This window comes from Triturus cristatus, chromosome 8 (assembly GCF_964204655.1).
Source record: "Triturus cristatus chromosome 8, aTriCri1.1, whole genome shotgun sequence".
Classification (NCBI taxonomy): domain Eukaryota; kingdom Metazoa; phylum Chordata; class Amphibia; order Caudata; family Salamandridae; genus Triturus; species Triturus cristatus.
In genome coordinates, this window is record NC_140591.1 from 1,267,679,086 (window position 1) to 1,267,697,356 (window position 18,271).

The 18,271-nt window shown below is 41.5% G+C and overlaps 1 protein-coding gene across 4 annotated transcripts in view; it reads right to left on the reverse strand.

Annotated features, from left to right (window-relative positions):
- SLC35A5 (solute carrier family 35 member A5) overlaps nt 1-18,271 on the reverse strand; it is a 143,799-nt gene that overhangs the window by 110,236 nt on the left and 15,292 nt on the right. For 2 of the 4 annotated variants that reach the window (XM_085622974.1, XM_085622976.1), the window contains exon 2: nt 2,548-2,762. The exons of the other annotated variants lie outside the window; for them this stretch is intronic. The gene's annotated coding sequence lies outside the window, so the exon portion shown is untranslated. The remainder of the gene's footprint in view (nt 1-2,547; nt 2,763-18,271) is intronic. 4 annotated transcript variants of the gene reach the window in all.

Consider the following 18,271-nt stretch of genomic DNA (forward strand, 5'->3'; position numbering starts at 1 on the left):
AAGCCTTGGGTGCAACATCATAAACAAAAACTTTTTTTTAAAACTGTATAACAGAGTTACAACAAAAATCGATAAAAGAACATCAATTACAATTGTGCAGAATTCCCCCATTCTCATTTCATGCCCCCATTCTCCCCACAACACCATTCCCTTCCTATCATCCCACAGGTTCTACAGCCAGCTATTAAACAAACCTATTGATTATAATATACTTAAAGGCAGACTTACAAACACTTTTCACCACAAAAGTGAAGCAAACTAGCACACAAAGTAGATGGGGTTTTACTTTCAAGTAGGACAAAAGTAAAGCAAAATAGCAGTAAAGTACAATATAACTACGCACTAATTTGCATCAAGAGGGCACACCGTGGGTTGTACATAGACTTTACCATTCAACTATCCATGGATTTTGATGCAAAGCCCCCTCTACTAAAAAGGTTAGACTAGGTTTTGTGCTAAAAATTAACTTTTCCTCGCAGCAGGCTTTAGGCTAGACAAATGTTTTCGTTTTGCCAAATGCTTCAAGCATTGCACATGTGTTGTACCATACTGCACACATACAAACTTGGAAAAGTTTTAAAGTATGCCAAGGAACAGTATTGTGTACTGAAAGGGTATCCTTCAAGTACAAAACCTGTGCTAGAAATCAACACACAATCTAGCAATATGGTACAAGGGTGTTGGTAAAGTGCACCAACAAAGGAGGGAAAAGGTACAGTACCATAACTTAGTAGAAACTTTGGCTGCTGTGTTGCGTTGCATGATAAATTATTAGGCCATATAATGGGAATGGAGTCCATCCCTTTCACCCTTTAGCTTTCTGACTCCAGCCTCTTTCAGCCACTGGCTTGAGACTTATCAATCGCAACTTGTTTAGTCCAGTGGAGTATTCATCTAATGTCACACTTACTTCTGGTGGCTGTTTGAGTGCATCCTTCTAATGTCACTCAAGTACCTGCACTGAACTGCATGAAGAACTACTTTACAAGGAAGGCGATCTGCTGGCTCCCATCACCTATTTCCTATGGGGTCCTCATTCCGCACCTACCACCCTCTTGCATCATTCTACTGCCCCTTCCCATCCCCTTGTGCTCTTCATTCTGCCTCCCGCACATTACTTCTTCACCTGTGATAGCGCTAATATTTCAAAAACACCTTACATGACACTTTTACCGATTAAGACACAAAAAGCAGAATGTGCACATTGCACAAGTCAAACAAAGTGATACAATAGAGACAAATGAAGTAACAGCACAGTAAAAAGTGTGCTTGAAAGAGTTAGAAAAGGAAGAAATACATTGCTATATAGTTATAACGCTTATTATGTTTTCATTACAAGATTATTCATGAAATTAGGTTTTACTATTCACGTGCTGACAAACTAATTACTCTAATGATGAGACCTGACCATATTATTGCCTTTCATTGTAAATGCTTTATAAATAGATTGTGGTGAAAATATGCGATAAACTTAGTTAGGAAATTGAAATTTACAGATTTGATAGTAGAGACCCTAGTGATTATAAAAACTAGGAAACTATTTTAGCAAATTGTTTTTTTAAGAATAATTTACATTATAGCTGTTGAAAATTGTGGCAGTAGTTAATATATTTCGTGCAATAATACACTGGTGAAACAACTAGTATTTTCCTTTTATTATGATTATATATTATCAATGCATTATATTTGATTCCAATTACGTTTAATTCAATTAAAGCCAATATATACATTTATGTAGGGGGAATAAGCTAATGTTTTCAGAATATTAAGCTGTTTGTTTTATTCTGTGATGCAATAGCAGAGCTTCTAGTTTGTACTATTCAGGTTAAACTACATTTCTTTAGGAGATTGGGTCGCCCCACTGTACGGTTTTGAGAGTAGTGTATTTGAACCTCATTTCAAACTTGCGAGTTAGTCACCAATTAATGGTCCTCATTGGGTGGCTAATTTAGTGTTTTGGACATCCTAATTCTGCCTACAGAAGAAAGGTTAAAAGGTGCCAAAAACCCAGGACAATTGTCACAGTCCAAAGAGCACAAATTATTGTTCAGCAGAGAAGGACTGAAGGAGTGCTAATGGAGTATCATTTCTGATAAAATCAATGTGTAGCAGCGAAGAAGTGTATTAATATGGATGCGATTTGCTATTTCTTTAGCCAACATTGCGGTTTTTAAAATGGCTCTGCGTTGTTGAATAAAGTGAAGTGAAGTGGTTAAAGTCCAATTTATTAAAGTCCATGAATGATTACAGTGCTTGATGCAAAGAAGCTTAAGTGTAAACAGGTCCGTCATGACCCAAGATCTTGAGATATTTACCTACGAGTTGTCTTCAGTGTAGAAGACGCTGAGTAAGTGGTCTGCCTTTTTGTGGTATTAGTGAGGATATGTCACAGACAACATCTTGGTAAAGTCTTCTCTTTGTGTGTTAGTGGTAAACGGTTGATGTAGTTGATCTCAAATGCACAGGGAATAACTATATCAATTAGGGTGAAATCCCGCTGGTCGAGATTACACTGACCGAATGATAGTAGGAAAAAGTTTTAGTTACCTTGTAAGAGTGTATTTCCTTTAATGGGGCAGACAGCTGTACTTGTTGCTTGGCTTGTGATTTTTATTTACAGAAAATGCACTGATGAAAATTGTAAAGGAGGGTGAGCAGCTGAAGATTGCAAGATTGACGTCACAGTGGGTCGTGCTGTGATTGGATGGTTGGTGTATTCGTTGAGATAGCCAAACAAGTGAATTGTTGGAGAAATTAATTTCCTGGAAGACATTTGTGAATACAGAATTTGAAATTGAAATGAAAAATTTGTAAAACATTTCAGAAAATGGAAAAGAAAGATGAGACTATAGTTGTTAGAGCCAAGATAGACGCACCACCTGAGGGTGGGCCAGACACACTATCATGATAGGCAAAGGATTACATCCATGTTTGTGGCTCGAGTTTCGGTACAAACTTACTGAAGAAGACTAGGGTTTAAAGTTTCCACGCTATGCGACATTCAATTTAAGGAGGAAAATGAATGAAATGAAACCCCCTTCTAGACCCATCATATTTGAAGCATTAAATACATTGGAACACATGGCACATCTGAAAGAGAAGAATCAAGGGACATATAGGAGAACTATGGATGCAGAAGCTAGATGGGATGCACAACAGAAAAGGTGGAGAGAATACTTTGTACATGGCACAAGATTATATCCTGTGTTAGAAGTTGAGGAAGATGGCAAAGGAAAGAGAAAAAGAAACATACAGAGATAGAAAAGAATGATGCAGGGAAACAAGGAGAAGAGAGTTGCATAGATGATGAAGTTTTAAATGATTTATTATTAAATCGCCTACCACCTTACAATGAGATTCAGAGTAAGGGTTTGAGAATTGTATTTGAAGTCACTGCTCCATATATGCAGCTAATACGTTTTAGGTAATTGTCATTTTCAAAAGTTCAATGTCTTATCTATTTTAAGTCACTGTTTTTACCTGCTTCTCGCACCGTTCTCTGCACATTGCCGCTTACACACGGCAATACACCCTAGCCCAGTGTTTCCCAAACTGGGGTCCGAGGACCCCCAGGGGTCCGTGGCACATTCCCAGGGGGTCCGCAGGCAGCAGTTTTAAAAGCACTGCAAAGTTCCTTGTAAAATTAGCAGTTTTCGAGCAACTATAAAAGTGTCAAGAAAATGCCAGTGATTAATGTACCTGCTGGAGAGAGAGGAAAGTTTTGTCTAGTGGCAGCTTTGACTTATCTAATGTGACACAGAGAGTTAATATGTCTACTGCAAAGAACGTGTACAATGCATTTTAAAAACAGTATTTTATGTGCATAGGTCAGTGGGCTACTGATTTTGTCACAGAGATTCTTTTGTCACTGTGCAATTCATAAGGGACAATCGTAATCTAGCACAGTGTCCTATAAACTGTCAAAGAGCTGCTTGCAAACTGCATGGTAAAAGTTAGCAACGTATGTTTATTCCCAGTCTATCATTATCCTGATGCTGCAATGTTCCCACTTCCTGCACATGAACAATTTTGTAATGCCTTTTTGTCACTTCTATGTGTGCTGCCTAATGCAGCACACATGGAAGTTACAAAACGTCATTTTTATTAAAGATTGTTTATGTGCAGGAAGAGTCACCATCCTGAACATAAACAATCAAAGGTGTTTTGCTTTTTCTGTTGGAAAAAGCAAAAACGAGGAGAAATAAGGCATTTCTCCTCATTTCGCCAAGTTAAGACCAGGTTTTTCATGGTCTTAATTTTGGTGCTATCTCCTATTTAAGCTGACCTTGTAAATAGAGGGCAGCGTCAAAATCAATGGGTGTTGGAGTGAAACGCCCACTGCAACTCCCACTGCCCACCTTTTTCACGCTAAGCCTTATTTACAAGACAGCGTTAAGCCACAATAAGTGGTTTAACGCTGCCTTGTAAATAAGGCAAAGCCCCTATTGCCACAGGAACATCGCAAAAAGTGACGTTCCCATGGCGATAGGGACCTGTAAATATGCCCCTAAAATCCTTAGTAATTTGAGTATTTGTTTTGAGTGCACACGTTTGTTTATTTTTTTCGAATTACTGTTTTAATGTTTGAAATTTAAACCCTACAAATTGCTTGGGGGTCCCCGGCTTCCAGTGGTGACTCAATGGGGGTCCTCAGGAGTCAAAAGTTTGGGAACCACTGCCCTAGCCAGCTGCAGGGATTTGCATTTTTCCAGCACCACCCAGGCCAAGTTCCGAGTCGGGCTGGTTGCTAAGGACACCATATTCGTTAGCGATCTATTTCTCGGCGCAGTCTAGGTATTTCATGAGCCTGGGAATGCAGGTGCGCCGCTGGCGTTCCTAAGGAAGACTCGTCTGTGCCCGTCCGCACCAAGACCGTGTCAGGACCCCCTGGTATAACGGTGCCCCAAATGTATTCCAGAGATATGCTGTTCCGGCTTAACAAGGTTAAGCGTCAGTTTTGCAAGGCGATTAATCCTAGCCAGGGTCAGGAGGTCTTTCACTGCAAGTGGGCGAGCCAGGTAGATCTAAAATTATCAACAGGTAACACCCAAGTCCTCCTCCCTCCGCTTTCCTGGTGAGTAAAGCACAAGATTAAACGGTACCTTATTAAGCATATGATCGAATTCTTAAACCATCTAGAAACCTATATGCCTGATATGGTGTTTATAACAGAGACCTGGGTAGACAAAAGTTAAGACCCAAACTTGTCAGACGCCCAAGCAGGCAGCTTTCAATACTTAGATCCGACTGAGTTGGCAAGAGAGGGAAGGCGGTGGTGTATCGGGACCACCTTGGGGTCTCCTGTGCCCCTATCACAGCGAACAATTGCGAGGCAATGTATTTTAGCTGTAAGCTAGTAAACCAATCCTTATTTAATGGACTCCTGATATATAGGCCCCAGGGTCCAAAAACGACCTTCCTATAAGGCCTGGGAGATATGGTGGAACCATACATGCAGTATGCTAATGTCACGATTTTCGGGGATTTTAATTTTAATTTAGAAGATAGCAACAATAAAGAGACTGAATATTTCCTGGAAATTTTAAGTAGTTTTAATCTTAGCCAACGAGTAACCACTTCCACTCACAAGGCCGGTCACACCCTGGAAGGGGTTTCCTCTAGTAAGCTAGACTTCAAGGTTGATGACATCCTTCTAGCTATATGGTCAGACCATAAAGCTATTAATTTTAGCTCATAACTTACATCGCACATAAAAATATATTTAAAAAAACATGCACAAGTTACAAAAGTCCAAGCTTGGAGTCAAGTCTGTCACATGGACTTGATAGCGGAGCTCAACAGCTCCCATTCCCAATTTTTGAAAAGTACTATCCCAACAGTGGTATTTTATTCGGAGCAGCTAAAAGCCGCAGTAACCAAGCTTGCCCCTGCCCAAATTGTTAAAAACTACAGAGGTTGCCCCTCCGTCCCTTGATTTGACCCATCCCCAAGGAATTTAAACAAAAATGCAGAAGGTAAGAAAAATTGTAGAGGAAACACTATAGGAGGGAAGAGAATATGTATTCTAGAATATACAAATGTGAGATTAAAAATGCTAAATACTTCTAGAGAACTCTTAAAACTGAGATTCTTTCTAGCCTTTCCTCTACCTGAACCATGGCTCCATGTCAGCTGTTTTGTGACCAACTGGCGTTTTTTTTAAAAAATAAGGTGGAGAAAAGTCGTGGGAAATTAAATATCAATGTTAGGCCCACAACTCCGCCTAAACAACCAAATTGCTGTTTCAGACAAATGGACTCTGATCAAGAGTCCATTTGTGAACAAGGGTGGCCAAGCTCATAGGTCTCATTTAATTGGTGGCTCCTTCCGATCCTGGCTTCCTAAAATACTCAATTGAGATTTCTGGGGTAGTCACGCCTCCCCTCACTTTATCTTTTCAACTCCATTCTGAAATTGGGTCTTTTCCCCCAAGAGAGTGGAAAAAAGCCTCCATTATCCAACTACTGAAGAAACATCATTGGATCCTAAAGATGCAAAGAATTATCGCCCTATCTCCAGGTTATCATTCCTAGCTAAGGTCCTTGCAAAACAATTGAATTTGGCATCGTCCAAATTTGTAGAGAAGGGGATCCTAGATTCAGCACAATTCTGCTTTAAGCCAAATCCTAGTACAGGGTCAGCGCTAGTAGTGGCTTCAAAGGAGCCGAGAAATGTTTTAGACAGTGGAGAAAAGGCTGCAATGATCATGCTTGATCTATCAGTAAACTTCCACAGGGTGAACCAAGAGGTTCTGATAGATCACCTGCTGGAAATAGGAATCGGAGGGTCAGCCCTGGAGCTGCTTCGACCATTTCTACCGCACAGACTGCAATCGGTTGCCTTGGTGGATCTGGTCTCCAAGCCTTTTTCACTGCCATGTGGGGTTCCCCAGGAGTCTTCTTTGAGCCCCACTCTGTTTATCATAGGTGTGCCCACCGTCACAAAATTAATCTGGTCCTTTGGCTTTGCTCCAGTAGGCTATGCAGATGACACACAAATTCGGGTGGCTATCGCGAATATCGATGAGAAGGCACATTGTTTCAAGGGATGCATGTCAGACATTGAGCTATGGACCGATGCTCATGCTCAATTCAACCAAAACCGAGGTCCTTCTTTTTGGTAAGCATCAGGTTTCTTGGGAAAAATCCTAGTGGCCTCAGATGCTCGGACCTCCCACTACCCTGGTTTTCACAGTCAAAAATATGGGCATAATCTTTGACTCTGATCTGTCCTTTAAGGCTCAGACTAACAAGCTTACTTCTCCCTGTATCTTTCTTCTGTGTAAGATTAGGAAGATTCTTCCTTTCTAAAATTAGTGGTCACAACCTTACTGCTATTGAGGCTGTATTACTGCAATGTCCTCTATCTGGGCATTCATCAGCACTCACTGAACAAACCAAGTTTTACAAAATGCTGCGGCAAGACTTTTGAAAAATAATCCCAACATTCAAGCCCATGGCGGAGACTCTTTGATAACGCCACTGGCTTCCAGTGAAGAAAAGTCAAGCTCAAGGAACTATGCTTCGCTCATAAAGCCCTTTATGGAAATTCCCCAGCGTACCTGAAAAATACTATTTCCTGGTATATACCGAACAGGACGCAACGATGAACTAACACAAACGAGATAAGTGGGGCATCAGGAGTTTCATCCATACTACAGCTCAACTGTGGACCAATCTCCCTGAATGTCTGAGAAGCCAGCCCAATATGATTAGATTTAGGAAGGAGCATAACACATGGCTAATTTCTGGCCCAATATGAAAAAAGTCCATTCAGTAGGCTTTACTTCCAGAACTACTCATTAGACAGTGATTTGACACTAGCGACAAGACATGATTGGCATTCAAGCACTTTAGAAGTTTAATCAATATCAATAAACGCTAGTGCCGCTGAGATTCCATATGCACCTTTAATCCATGGCATGCCCAAAGATCATACACTTGTTACTCCTGTAAAAGGGAGGGCAGAATTTACGGCTCCAATGAATCTGATTGATTGAAATGCTCCAGGCACTTTAACTGTTTCTGTAACTACTGGACCAAACAATCAATCAATCAATCAATCAGGGTTCATATAGAGCAGGAACACTCACCCGTAAGTGTCTCAAGGCGCAGGGGGAGGGGTTCTGCAGTTCAGTCTAAGAGCCAGGTCTTGAGGTTCTTTTGAACCCGTTGTAACCCTTTACGTATCTGGGTTGCAGGTAAATACTGTTCATAATTTGTACATACCGGAATAAATACAGCTCAAGCTAATCCAGTAGAACTGGCAACAAGATCATTACTTCAGACACCTATGGTTTCAATTTGAAGCGATATTGCTACAGAAGCTAGTAATGTAGGTTACATTCCAAATCGAACTCAATTTGACCCGACGAGCAGAATGTTTCAGAGGTGTCCATCTTTTTATTGCCACATACTGGAGGGATCTCACAAAATGACTTGTGCTTCTGACATGACTAGGACAATGAGAAGTACAGTTCCAGAAACATCTGTATTAAATCTGCAACCTGGAATGAGTGCAAATTTCAGCAATGGAGGATTTAATTTGAATATTCCAAGAGAGCAATCAGGATTTACTCCACAAGAATTTGGGGAATGGCTTAAAGGATACAGTACATCGACTAATAATCAGAATGTTAAAAATGCTTCAGTTTCAGCTCCAGTCTTTTTAATTCTGTTCTAGTACAAGCTCCAGTTTCTTTTTTAGCTCCAGCTTAGATTTCAGTTCCAAGTTCAAGTTCCATTCAAAATTCAGTTCAGGAAAAAAGCCAATTAGGCTAAAAGTGGAATTGGAAGAAATTATCTTGGGAACAATTAGCCCTTCACTATTAAATACATACCAAGATTAGGAACTATTGCTTCTCTGTAAAGGCATTCATTACCAGACGAGCAAGATTAAAATATGAGAAATTGACTGAATTGGCTCAAAAACATGATGTAGATATTTTTTAAAAACTTAAGGTGTTACAAAGATCATAGACGTTAGACTTTAGTGACAAAGATATTGTGAATTTGAAAGCTCCTGGAATTAAGTTGCAGATTAAAGAGCTGATGACAATGATCAAGAAATTGAGCAAGGGAGAGAAATGGGAAGGTGGATGGTTGAAAAAGAAAGAAATAAAAAGTCACAGTGCAGTCATCACCAGATGTCTTAGATGGAAACAGGAGAAATATGGGTGCTCCCAATGAGAAAGATACCTGGTGGAGGTTATGTTCGTGTCCAATGGACAAGACCTGATATTTTGTCATTTACAAATAATTTCCCAAAATTTAGAGAATTTCCAGTGGAATGGCACAGACAGATTGAAAGATTTGTGAACATTTTGAAAGTTGTGTGTATTGATTTGAATACTTTGTTTGCATTATGGTACCAAGTGATTTGTGGGCCAAATATAAAGTTACTGTGGATTGGAATGAGACTGAACCAGAGAAAGATCCTAGAACAGGAGCACCATGTCCAGTGGTATTGAATAAATACCAGTAGGTGATAAATCACTTGTAGTCTTAGATTTTCCCTAAAGAGATTGCTTGGCAACAGATTGACAGAACAACTCAGGAACCAAAGGAGACAGTACATGCCTATTATGAGAGATTGATACAGGCTTTCAAACCATATTGTGGTTTGGATATATGGGACATTTTGTTTACAGATTTGTGCATGGTTTGAGACCTGAGATTTCTAACATGACTCGACAACAATTGCTTTGTTGGCAAAGCAAACTATTAGATGAGATTTTGCGTCATGCAAAATATTGCGGGAATGAGATGGAGATGAAACACAGGAAGCTTACGGAAAAGTTGATGGTTGCTCAGATAAGAGCAAGGCGGAAAGGTCAGAATTGGATGAGTTTTGACAACATCTCTCCGGTACAGGGAGGATATAATCAACTTACGATAACACAAGGTGTTAATGGTTTACAGCAACATAATTTTCAGTCACAAGGTAGATGTCGTGGTAATCCAGGAGATCTAAGAACTGGTGATGTGCCGCTTTGAAGAAACTGAAACATGTAATGCTTGTAGAAATTGAGTACATTGGAATTGCGGGTGTAAGTCAATTGCGAATAATGTAGGGAATTGGATGCAGAATGTAGAATATGCACAGTCTTAAGGGAACAACACGGACAAGACTCAGCAGGCACAAGGTCAGAGAATGCAAAATCCTGATGTATCTCAGTCAATGCAAATGCCCCAAGCTCTGATACCACAACAGAATGTTCAGGTGCAAAGGTACAATGCATATCAGAATCAACAGGTGAACAGAAACTCTTTACAGAATCAGAATGTATCACATCAGTATTTGTTTGAGTTGGACGATTTGGACCAGGACCAGTCAGCCTGACTGTGCCTGACGGGGGAGGAGGACAGCATGCTTGGCACAGCCTTAGAGGTAGACCAGAGTTGTCCCTATGTAGCTGGATGAGTGGATGGGAATCAAGTCTCATTCCTTGTCGACACTGGTACTACCCGCTCTACTGTGAGAACAGCAGAGGTTCCCAACCTACTTCTCTCGGGAGATTATCCGTTAAAATAGCAGGGCTTGACAAATCCACTCGCCCGCTCGCATATGCGAGGTAGAATTAATGAGGACGAGCTATTTTTAGGTCCTACTCGCCCTTTCTGGCGAGTAGGAAAACAAACTAACTTTTATCCTCTGTCTTTAAAAACGGAGCAAATGTGACAAGTTAACAAGATTTAAAGGCATTTTTATTGCTCACAAAGCTAATGAGCAATAAAGATGCCTTTAAATCTTGTTAACTTGTCACATTTGCTCCAGTTTCAGAGACGGAGGTCAAGTAGGGTGAAGTTAGGTCGAGGAGATTTTTGAAGGTACTAGACCTGCAGGACTAGTACCATTTTTCGGATTTTTCGAGCCCTGAATAGGGTTCTTTGAGGATCTACATCAATTTGTGGTGAGTGATACAAGTCCAGTGAATCTGCTTGGCTGTGAATTACTGTGCAAGTTGAATTGTTCCATTTACTGCACACCAAGAGGTATTGAGTTTCACACAAATGATGAAGATGTGGTTTTTAAACTTGCTCTACAGAAATTTGATGTGGGAATGTATCCTCTACTGACAAGTGAGGATTTGCGCATTGTATTGTCAGACACAGTGTTACCTAAAGTCTGGAACTTTACAGGTGAAGATATCGGACAAATCAAAGGTGTTAAACCATTCCGAATCACAATAAACCAAATGCAGACTTTCCAAGAATCTCACAATACAATTTGACTCCAGATACTATTGCTGGAATTACTCCTGTGATCGACTCATTGATTGAGCAAGGGATCTTAAAGGAGACCATGTGACGTCCATGTAACTCTCCCATTTGGAGCTTACAGAAGCCAAATGGCAAGTATCTTATTGTGCAGGATTTGCGTAGGGTGAATTGGATTGTTGTTCCATGTTGTCCCGTGGTACCGAATCCAACTGTGATATTGTTCCAAATTCCATGTGAAGCTGAATGGTTTTCAATATTGATTTATGTCAGGCATTTTTCTCAATTCCATTGCATGAGGATAGCAAGTATGTTTTTGCTTTCCGTTGGGGCAGTCGTGTTTTGGCATGGTACAGAGTCCCACAAGGGTATACAGAGAGCCCCTCAATCTTTAAACAGATACTAAAAAAGAATCTGGAGTCTGTGGTAATGCCAAATCATTCAGTGCTAGCGCAATGCATTGATGACCTACTGGTGACGTCACATACAAAAAGAAGCTGGCAAGATTGATGCTTTGAACTTTTGAATCACTAAAATAATGGACATAAAATATCCCCGACTAAGTTACAATTTGCAAAACAGAAGTCTTTTACTTAGGACATCACATTGAGAAAGGAGTGTGAAAAGTGTCACAGGAAAGTATTGCAGCGATTCTCAACATGAATCCACCGACTACCCAAAAGGAAGTCTCCATGTTTTTAGGAATGGTGAGCTACTGTCTGCAGTGGATTCTGAATGGTTTGTTGACAGCAAAAACTATTCAGAGGTTGACATACAAAGACGTGTCTGATCCGGTACCTTGGGAATGCAATGTATGACAGATTTCACTGTGCTGTGAGAATGCCTTTGTAGGGCACCAGCATTGGGAATGCCGGATTACAATAAATGCTTTGTGTTGTTTTGCAGTGAAAAAGAAGACTGCGTTCTGTCAGTGCATGGAAGCAATCGCCTAATTTTCGGAGACTCTTGACCCTGTTGCGGCTGCATTACCTGGATGCCTGAAAGGGGTTGCATTTGCATGTATGAGCCTTGAACAGTGCGAAAGTATAGTCATGGGACATCCACTGACTGTATTGTACCTCATGCAGTGGAGATACTGTTGACACTTATTCATACACAGTATCTGACTAACAGGTGTTTGACTAAGTATGAGCAGATTTTGCTTGGTGCAGAAAATTTACCGTTAAAAGATGCAGGAGTCTGAATCTGACTACTTTGATGCCATTAACTGGAAATGAGAATGTGACTGATGAAGTTGAACATAATTGTTTGGATAGGACTTAAATATGTACCAAACCACATCCAGATATATTGGACGAAACATTGCCTGAATCCAATTATGTGTGGTTTGTTAATGGATCGGGTTTGAGAGACATTGAAGGAAATCTGAAAGCTGCGAGACCTGCGAGTACAGTTGGAGGTGTTGTGGAAGCATTGTGGCTGCAAGGAGTGTATTCTGCCTAGGTCGCAGAACTTGTTGCCTTGACATGGGCTTGCTGTGTTTCAAAGCAACTCAGAGTTACAATTTACACGGATAGTCAGTAGAGCTTTGGAGTCTTACATGACTTTTGGAAATTGTGCTCACAGCGTGGGTTCATGTCATCCTTTGGATCGCCAATACAAAACGGAGACAGTGTGAAAAAACTTTTCCGGTCCCTACAATTGCCTGCCCAAATTGCAGTTGTGAAGTGTGCTGCTCATAGGAAGGGCAACTTTGTCACTGTTGGAAATTTATATGCAGATAAAATGGCAAAGTATTGTGTATTCAATGTGCATACTTTTAATGAGGAAAATTTAAAAGAAACATCAGCAGTGGATACCTGGGACGAGGGGAGGAAATTGCGAGAGGAAGTTACTGAAACTGAACAACTAGGTTGAGTGAGATCAAGATGTAACAAAAGAGATTATGTTTAGGTTTACATTGATGCAGACTGTATTGCTCGATAGTTTATTACCACATATGGCGAGATATTATCATGGTCCTGCACATGCAATGATGCGCCTATTCCAACAGGTGTGGTTTAATCTTGGATTCAGAGCCACTGCAGAGACACTAAGTCACAGGTGTGTAGTGGGTGAACAACAAAACCCTGGAAGACAAACAGTAGTTATGAGTCACTGGTAAATTCGCAGGTCACTTCAACCAAATGCAAACAGACTTTATAGAAATGCCCCTTTGCAATGGTTTGAGGTATGTTTTGGTAATTGTATGCATTTTTACAAAATGGGTTGAAGCTTATCCGATACGCAGGAATGACAGTTTGACTGTGGCAAAATTATTAAGAGTGGATTCCATGTTTTGGATTTCCGACTTCTTACATCCAGATAGAGAAACTACTTTTATTAAGGAGGTCCTGAAAATGTTATGTGCATGTGCAGCACCACAGGTTAAGCAGAAACTTCATTGCAGTTACAGTCCATAAGCTTCGGTATTGGTGGATAAAGATAATGGCACATTGAAATACAAAATGGTGAAAGTCTGCACTTCAACGTCTTTGAAGTGGCCTGATACATTGCCTCTTGTGTTGATGAGTTTGAGAATTACACCAGAAATGATAACAAGATTGTCGGCTCACAAAGTAATGTTGGGGTGAGTGATGAGGTTGCCAGCTGTTCCTGCTAATGCATTGGTAAACATAACAGACCATGTTTTGGATTACTGCACTGGGAGGCTGGCTAATGTGGTACTATTTGTGTCTCACCAGGTTGGCAAAGCTGTTTTTGTTTTTCAACAGGAGCAGTGCCATGACCTCAGTTCTGATGACGATAAAGAAACATGTGAGCAAAATGTGTTTCGCAGCGCTCTGCAGAGGGTCTTTCCAGGAGACCTTAGTCACCAACACCGCTGTGAAGTGTGGAGGTCTCCAGAACTGGGTACACGCAAGCCATACTTGCAGAGTCCCATGTTCCCTTGATGATACAACACCTGTTCCTGATGTACCAGTGGTTACAGTAAGACAGAGGGATCAGGTTAGTCAAGCTGTTGGGGACCAGCCGGCTGCTGGGAAAGCACTCGTGTGGCATGGGGGGGGGGGGGGGTCAGAGAGAGTCAACTGATAGGTCTAAGCAAAAGAAGCCGACTGTGCGAGATACAGACCCTAGCAAAGGGCCTTGTGCAGTAAGAAAGCGAGTAGTACCCAGAGACTGATGGCCCAGAAGAAGTGAGATTCTGAGAAATGGCCTGACAACAGGACGAGTACCACCAACAGTTCCCGGCCAGACTGAAGAAAGTGATTCCAATGATGAGCCAACAGCTGTGAGGAGATCGAAAAGAGCAAAAGTACCTAGTCAAAAGTATTCATCTCCTGAATAGACTTATCAGGCAGCAAATGAATGGGAACGTGAGTTTATTACCCATTGTATTAAAAATACGAATCCACATGAACCTCCTTGAAATGATCTTTGTTGCGGACCTGAATTTCAACTTAAGTGTACCTATTGAAGGACGGACACAATTTTTCTTGAATATACGCATCAACAAACCAGATATGAGAATCTTTCCGTACTGAAAGAAACTGTTGAACTGTGCCTTAACATTTTTTGCGTCGAACTTTGCCAAATTGCTCAAACCACTGCTGCTATATTTCAATTTTTCTAGTTAAACAATCTGAATTTTGAGAAGCCATGGGGTCTAACACTAAAATCTCCTCTAGATGCCAAGGTGAATATACTGGAATCTTGTCTATGATTTCTCTGATATTCCTTGCTCTGCTTAGGAGTTTTAAATATACCACACTATGTTCCTGCAAGATTCTAAATTTGCAATTTCTTCTGAAACTGCAAATATTAATTCAACTGATTCTATTACTCTGAATGCCAAAGCTTTACATAATGATATTACAATAACTGGTCTGTCAGCAAATGTATATACTAGATTACTAGGTGAATATGTTTAATACCATGAATGTAAGTAATTGCTACGTATGTATGCAAATACATTCATCAGTTGTTGAGAGCATACGTAAACGAGCATAGTTTGCCTTTGACATATGGAATTTCATGCAGTGCATCAACTAGCTTATTCTATGCTACTGGTCAATTACAGTATTATTACTCTAATCAAGAGCAGATCTTTTCTGATCTTCTGTTGTCAAAACGCTTAAATCCACATTATGAAGCTGCAAAGACTGCAAGTATGGACTATATATTTAGACCGACTCAAACTGTGGACATGGCTTACACACTTAGAAATAACCCAACATGTAAATTAGGGAGAGCTGAGAAGAATTTTATAAACTTAATATGAAATCAGACAAGATAATATAACTGTAGGAAAGTGTCCCCTTTTGCATGGTTACCCCCTAACTTTTTGCCAGATACCTGACCGAGTGTGTTCTGGGATCCTGCTAACCAGGCCCCAGCACCTGGGTACTGTCCCAAAACTGTACCTTGGTACCCACAATTTTCATACCTCTGGGCCACAAGTAAGTCCCTTGTAAAATGTACCCCTGGTACCAAGGGTGTTGTGACCAGAGAGGGGTCCTCTGAGGGCTGCAGGATGCATTGTGCCACCCTCAGACAGCCATCACCTAAACCCTCTCACCTGGATACCCTCACCATGCCATGTCCCCTTAACACTACCTGTGGCATGGGTACGTCCGGTGAGGACATAGTGGCAGGAGCAATATGCACCTATAGTGCCTGTGCCATTTACAGACATTTTAAGTGCAGTAGAGCCATTTTGAGTGCATGGGCTGGGAGTTTGTCAACTTGAACTCCACAGTTCTATGATGGCTTTACTGAAGTCTGCGAAGTTTGGTATCAAACTTCCAAGCACATTAAACCCACTCTGATGCCAGTGTGGAATTTAATGAAAAATGCACTCAGAGGGCATCTTAGAGATGCCCCCTGAAAAACGACCAACTCTGGTGTGGTTCCTGACTGACTCTCTGCCATCTGCCACCACCAGTCAGATTTCTGGCCCCTGGGTAGAGAACCCTCCGCTCTCTGGGTCTGGAAACAAACACATCCTGGGCAGAGGTGTCATGTCTCCTCCCCTAGGATGGGCAGGGTTTTTTTTTCTTTTTTTCAAAGTTTTACATAGCGCAAACTTGACCCGAAGGTATCGGTTATCAGAACACTTTACACTAGCACCAGTTGCGTTACATGATGACACATTCATTTATGTTAGGCACTGGGAGATAAGTGATTTAACCCAGAATCACAGGATGTAGCGCATCCTTGCCGAGACTTGAATACGGTTCCCCAGATTTGAGGTCGACCGCCCTAGCCATTAGGCCAACTCCTCTCCCCAAGGGTTCTCGAAGAGGGAGCTTCAAAGGCCTGCCGCCTTTGTAAGTTACCCCCAGCCTTTTGGTGCTATCGGCAACTGGCTCCCACCGGTTCTGATCTCTATTTTGGGCACAAGAACCAGCGGGAAAATCTAGCCAGGAGATAAGGTGTGCCCACCTTCGCCAACCTCACCCCTCAGGTGGGGGAGGCGAACTGAAGACCATCTCTCAGTCCCCACCCATTTTGAAGATGGGGGGGACCTCTCCAATCAGGAAGAGTACTATGCCCCCGCACACTGAAGGGTGGCATACTTAGGGGTACAGACACCCCAGGGAAGGGACCCATTGGTCCCAACCTGCACTCCCCTGTAACACTCCTAATATTTAGGAGCACCCCTGAACCTTGACTCTTCAGATTCGACTCAACAAGAAGCAGGACCGAAGAGCCGTGCTGCAGAAGTAGAGGACGGTGACAACTGCCTAGGCCCCAGCCCTACCAGCCTATCTCCTGCCTCGGAACACCTGCAAGCTGACACCGGCATGTCCTGCAGCCAAGAACCCCAGGGACCTGCCCTGCCCTACCTTCCTAAAGAACTCTGACGTCCCATGGACACCAGATTTATCCAACACTAACTCCAGCCAGGACTCCAGATCCAGCCAAATCTGCGAGTCCTCACCACTCTGCACCAGATGCCCAGGGCCTGGGTTCGAGTGGCCCAACACCCCAGCGAGGTCCCCCCGGGGATCCCGACTTGTGATCCAGCATTGATTCTAGAAATAAAACAAAATAACTTTTTATACGAACAATTGGTCTGGATTCAGTCTTTGAGTGTGTGACATTTCGAGACTGAGTGTGTACAACAAATGCTTAACACTACCCTCTGATAAGCCCGACTGTTCAACCACACTACCACAAAAGAGAGTATGGTATTATCTACTTTAGCCTCTGCTATACCTCTGTGAATCCACTGGACTCTGTGCACACTATACTTTACTTTAGTGTAGTATATACAGAGCCAGCTTCCTACAATAATTATAAATACTAATGCATTGCCAAAATTAACTCCTTGGAAACTACCACAGGAAAAAAATAATATACTAGAAGGAATAGCATCATCAGCTTTAGACTGTCAGCAAGTGACGTAACAGAACCGTAACAGTGCGCTTGAAAGAATTCGAAAAGGAGAAAATACATTGCTAAATAGTTATAACGCTTATTAGAATATTGGAATGAGGAGCATTCCATTGAATACAATGGAGTGCTCCGTGCTTCTACAGGCCGGTAAAGGCTCGCAGAGCAACATTCCAATGTTGCTTTTGTTTACAGCTATTGCTGTGAGCAAAGGCCTCTCGGGGCTCGAGGGGATTTAAACCCCCTCGGGCTCCAAGACAACTTTGTTTTATTTGTTAGAACATTCTGCCCTCTAGTGGCAGAATGTTATAATAGCCTTATAGCCCTTCGTAGCTGGGCAATACTGGCTATTAAAGTCCCGCTCCTTTGTTAAAGGCCCGAGCCAAGTCTTTAATAGCCGGTATAGCCCGCTACGGCGGGCTATAAGGCTTTATTAAAAGATTTTCATAAAAAGATTATTCATGAAATTCACGTACTGACTAAAACTAATTACTGTAAAGATGAGGCCTGCCCATCCTACTGCCTTTCATTGCAAATGCTTTATAAATAGATTGTGGTGCAGCTATGCGATACAAATTAGTTAAGAAATTGAAATTTACAGATTTGAAAGTAGAGACCCTAATGATTATAAAAACTAGGAAACAATTTTAATAAAATGTTTTTAGGAATAACACATATGGATGTTGAAA